Raw genomic sequence first — 6030 nt, 5'->3', positions numbered from 1 at the left:
AATTAGAAAAAAAGAGTTTAATTAATTAGATTTTTCTACCCTACTGTTATTATGTTATTAAAATGTATCCACTTTTTCTGAGAATCTAAACGAAAATGATATTTGACATTAATCTTTTAAATATGTTTTAGCAGTGTGCGTGTATTTAATATTTTCTTGACGTTATGCGAAAGAGTAAAAACTGGCATTTATAAAATAACTTTATGTCGTTATATAAACAAATCCCTACTCTAAACTTGTGTTAAGTTCCAGAATCTAGAGCGATGACGGAAGGATGGAAGAAATTAAGGAAGGAATGAATGGAGGCAGTGGCGAAACTAGAAAAAAAAGTGCCACCCCGCAAAAAAAATTCTAGGACCTCTCATTGGATACTTATTTCTGTTCTGATCGGGTTTTGAAAAAAAAAGTCTTTTTTTTTTTAAATTTAAACAAACTAGCCGACCCGCTATCATACGCCGCTATTTAGTTTTTTTTTATTTTCTACTTTTCAGTAATTCGTAATTTGTGATCTCGAAAGTACCACTGTTGTCACTGAAAATATTTGCTTTAAAACACTATCAGTAAGTCGTTAAGGACGATAACCCCCTCCCCTTTCTCCCAACCCCTAACCCCCCCCCCCCCCCCCCGTGAAAGCAGCCTCCTCTTAGCTACCTCCCCTAAGTTTAAAATAGTTTCAAACTAAATTACCTGCCCCTAATAGCCGTCACTAAACCCGGCTCTACGATTGTAAACATTTAGCGTGAACCACAGCTCACCAGACTTCCTAGAGAGGAGAAAGGGGACTGCAAGGCGCGCTTACAGCTTGTTTTCTAACGTCTCCAAGAAGAGAATTATATATATATATATATATATAGATTACAAAATGTCATGTGTGAGAGTGCATTAGTCTGTTTGAATTTTTTTTTTTTAAAGATTTAGAACATGTTTATTCAATATTTTTGCTGTAATACAGCCGATCCTCTAGTTTTCAGCCGGTCAAAAAAAAAAACAAAAAAAAAACGAGAAAGCTTTGTATGTGCAATGGTTTCTCGTGTTATGTGTATTTTTATGTTTGTCTGTATTTATATTTTTTGTTTTGAATATATTTCCTTTTTATGCTATGTCAGTGTGAGCGGGTGAATGGATTATTTTGTATTATTTTATTTGTTGCGAATCTGTGAGTGCGTGGTGTTCCAATGGGGAACAGCCACGGGGTCCCCCTTCCGTCCGAAGCAGTCAGTATAAATTGACCGCTCGGAGGATTTTCTTCCTTTTTGACCCGCGGTGAGATGTAGGTCGGGTCAGATTTCTGTGTGGGCGCGTGGCGCACCTCACGCGTGGAGGTATTTGTTTTTTTATACTAATTTATCTTTATGTGCTTTGTATGAATGCGACTGCCGATGTTTCTCGTTTTCTTTCATTTTCGTCTAAAACGAGATAGTCAGCATCGGCATGTCTGGTATGCACGTGGTGTGTTATTTTGAAAGATTTAAAATGTATTTTATGTTTTCTAAACCCGTGGCGTGTGTTTCGGACCACGTGGTTTAATCAGTGTGTTTAGGAGTGTTTCCTAAACTGGTGTGAATGCGTGTGTGCATTTACCTGATTGTTTTATGATGTGTTATTGACTAGGATTGGCTTAGTCAATAGTCAGTTGTTTTAGACAGTAATTAGATTAGTAAATTAGTATATTTTAGTTGCCTCGAGTTTTAGGTTGTTTAAAATTAATGGGTGTGCTGTTTCGTGCAACTTCATGTTGAGTATCGCTTGCTTTGTGTCTGCCTTCATTGGGGCCTTAGCGGAGTGTGTTAACTTTAACGTTATCAATATGGATATTGTTTATGTAGACCAATGGCTTCGGGCTGCTCCTTGTGTAGGAAAGATTGGTTCTACAATGAATTTGTTTACACGTTATTTTTAAGTTGCTAGTTCTTCTTTAGACAGTGGTTAGTTGTTTTTGAGAATTGCTTTTAGAATTGTATAGTAAGGATTAGTTTTACTCGAGGCTTTAGCTAGATAGAAGTAGTAGGTAGCATTTTGAACTTGTGTATATATTTATGTATATATCTGCCATTACCATGCACTTTTCTTATGTTTTCCTTTTCTTTTTCTCTTCCCCCCCCCCCCCCCCTTCCAGTGAGGTTGCTTGGGCAACTTGGCTGGGTGTTTTGTTATATATGAATTGTTTTGTTTGGTGTAAAGAGTTTGTTGTGTACGTATTTTCTACGTAATGTATTGTACGTAACGTATTGTACGTAGTGGTTTTACGTAGTGTTTTGTTTGGTGTGGACTTTTGGATGTCGAGAATGGATGAAGGGAGGTTTCTGTGTGTCAGGGCCTGGACCATCCTAGACATAAGTCGGTGCAACACCAGCAAATGGTCGAACGTAATGTTTTGTTGTATATAAACTGTTTTGTTTGGTTTTATTTTGTCTGTTTTGTGTCAGTAGTTTTTATCTATTTTTTTTTGTGATTTTGATTGGTTCCATGAAATAAATTTTATTAATTTGTTAAAGTTTTTTTGTTTTTTTTTAAATTTAGACTAAGGTTAAGGTATTAACCAGTCTGGGTTTGTCCGGGCTTGCGCTGACCGGACAGTAGTTAGTTAGATAAGCCTAGGGAAGGGTAAGATAGATTTTAAGGTATCCCCCCCCCCCCTAGCAGGGCTTACATCAGTCTTTAGTTTGTATTTTTTAAAATAATAATTAAGAGAAATAATTGCTTTTTAATTTGTTTAGTACAAATATATTAAAAGGAGCTTATGAGCACCCCTATTTAACTATTTAAAAAAGGGAAATAAGTCAGGGAAGTGTTTTGAACGATTGCCTATCTTCCACACTACAGCTCAGGCATTATTTTTTTTACGCAACAGCATGTGTTAGCTTCTGTATAACATCACAACGGATGTAGGACAAAAGGCCGACAAGACAAAAGGCCGACATGGACAAAAGGCCGACAGCCAAAACGCCGACAGGACATAAGGCCGACAGGACATAAAGCCGACAGCCAAAAGGCCGACAAACCATAAAGCCGAAAAGCATAAAAAATAATAGTATCGCAAAATATGTGTTACTGCATAGCTTCTATCTTGACAACCATCGAAATAAGGCATGAAGAGAAGAGACGATGCTAGTTGCTATTCTTATAAGGTTAACCATCGGGTCAAGCGACTGGAGATTACGGAAGTGTCTTAAACACAAAGGATCAACACCTAAATATTGTGAAATACTGTCACTGCTGTCTTTCATAGCTCCTTCTATGTCAAAGGGGTGAGATAATCATCAAAGAACAAAGTCAAAAGCTGTCGGCATTATAGCCCACATGCAACAAGGTGGAAGAGACAATGTTAGTTGCGATCCTTATAAGGTGGACAATTGGGTCCATGCGACTGGAGATAGGTGGCGTTGCCACCATATTACGCAAAGAAATCGAATGCAGAATCACGATCACGTGCCTCGACTAGACTACATGTTAATTACCGACAAATTTGAATTATATTTTAGTTTCGTCCATTGCGAATGGCGTGAAAAAAAAGTGTATACTATATTCGTTGGATTAATTAATTATGTTGTGATTTTGATACAATTCTGCCAAAATTGGTAAGTTATTGTGTGTGTGTGTGTGTGTGTAAACTTGCCCCTGTGATTTCCCTATATATGGACCAATATATCGTCAACAAATAATTGGTTACATCGTGTGTATTATTTTATCCTATTGTATGTACCTAAAATATTTATGAGAAACTTAAATAGTCGTATATAATTACATATTTTAGATATTAAACATGTCTGTAATTGTAGTTTGTTGTTTTATAAAACTTGTCGGCCTTTTGTCTTGTCGGCCTTTTGTCTTGTCGGCGTTTTAGCAGTCGGCCTTTTGTCTTGTCGGCTTTTTGGATGTCGGCCTTTTGGCAGTCGGCATTTTGTCTTGTCGGCCTTTTGTCCATGTCGGCCTTTTGTCCGGATCCCCATCACAACTGTAGTAGATCCAGTGGCGTAGCGAGGGGGGGGGGGGTCGAGGGGTGCGGATCGCACCGGGTGACACCATTTAGGGGGGGGGGGGTGACATCAAGGCAAAAAATAGCAAAATATATAGAGAAAAATGATAATTCCATTTAACCCTTTATTTACGGAATTAGGTTCCGAATTACATTGCTTCTTAAACAAAGTTTTATCATATTGCTTTTGGCACATTTAAAGCATATGTCAAAAGAAATTTTGATTTATAAATTTTTAATGGCCCAAACATATATTGGTACTTATAAGTATCGTCAGGAATGTAGGACATTTTTTCCAAAAATTAAAAAATTTACAAAACAGGAAAAAACGATACAACGTATTAACTAATAACATGGCAATCATTATAACAATTATTTTTTGTAATTTTCACACATAAACCCAGCACAAAAGTATATTTTGAGAGCGATTTTTTCTGGACTTTCTATCTGAACACATCTTAGACGTCAAACGCAGCAAAAGGTGCCGACATGTCATACTCCCTCATTCATCATTCCTGATACATTCTTGTCTGTCGTCTTTTTGGTGTGGCAACAGTTGCCGGACTGAACTTGCTTTTGCTGGAAGCTTCCGATAGCCATTACAATGAGAAGCATAAACACATATTTTGAAAATGAAATCCTTGTCATTCAGTACACTACTACTAGTAATACTAGTGTAGCCTACTAGAATTTTATGACAAGTCTACACTACAGTGTAAAGTTCATAAATAGAAGTGAGCTCATTGTGTTTAGAATAGCCGTAGTGGCCTACTGTTTTGTGTTTACTGATTAAAATTTACAAAACGATCAATATTACATGCAAATGTATGGACTATTACTAGTCTACATGTATACATTACATACACGCTAGTTATTGTAGGCAAGACAGTTTTTTTTTTTTTTTGCAATAAATAACCAAAACCTAGTAAACGAGCCTGCAACTGCCACCTCTATTCCTTGTTATTCTTTTACTACTAGAAATCTGCAATTAATTACAATATTTCTGAGGAAAACCTTATGCTAACCTTCTGTTAAATGCATAAATATAATCTTTTAAGTACATTTCGATAATTAATTATCAAAATAATATTTATAACACTCCACGTCGAAAATCTGCAATTTCCAAGAAATCCTTAAAAAAAATGACCGTGTGCCCTGACAGTACTTATAAGTCCACTTGTAAATATCGATCTAATACAAAGACACTTTGATCAAAATTGTATAACTAGAAGTTAAACACAATGACCTGACTATTGAAGATCCCAATAAAAAATATTCGGTTTTGAAAACTTGAAGAATAAGGTAAAACAAAAGGAAAATAGGAACACATGTGAGATATGTACAGAACGATTGTGAACTACCGATACAGGTAGAGATTGAAAATGGCGCCACACCAGAAATTTTCAAAAAACATCGATCCCTTCACCTACCTGTGACTCAGGGGAGATGATACTATTGATTACATCAATATTTTTTAAAAATTCCTCTTAAATTAAAATTAATACAGGCGCTTAATTAAAGTGGTACTAATAAGTACCGTCAATAGATAAAGGGTTAATTAATTGATTAATTTGAGTGTTAAAAAGTCTTTTAAGAGCAAATTTGACAAATCCCGACGAGGGTGGAGGGGGGGGGGGGTGCAATTCGAAAATTGATTAAGTTTGTCCCCGAGCCGGGTAGGGTCGCTACGTCTCTGGGGGGGGGGGGGGGTGACACCATTAAGTGCCGTACTCGACCTCGCTACGCCACTGAGTAGATTTGTTTGTTATTTACACAAGCTTTTACCGTCAGGTCAAAAATGCAAGAAATGTTTTTACTTTCTCGCATATACGAAGTATAGAGTAAGTCTTGTAATCGTGCAAAAAAAAAAATCGAGATTTTTACAAATCTCGACGTTTTACATCTCACAGATACGGAAAAATATAATTTTGCAATCTTGTCCGTCTGTGTGTGTGTCTGTGTGTGTGTGTGTGTAAACACGATTACTTGAGTACCGTTACAGCTAGGTTGCTGAAATTTCATATATAAGTATTTTATCAAAATCGTAGATCCGT

This window comes from Physella acuta, unplaced genomic scaffold (assembly GCF_028476545.2).
Source record: "Physella acuta isolate Inbredline_101_S28 unplaced genomic scaffold, ASM2847654v3 ptg001213l, whole genome shotgun sequence".
NCBI lineage: Eukaryota > Metazoa > Mollusca > Gastropoda > Physidae > Physella > Physella acuta.
Note: the sequence above shows the minus strand (reverse complement) of the source record.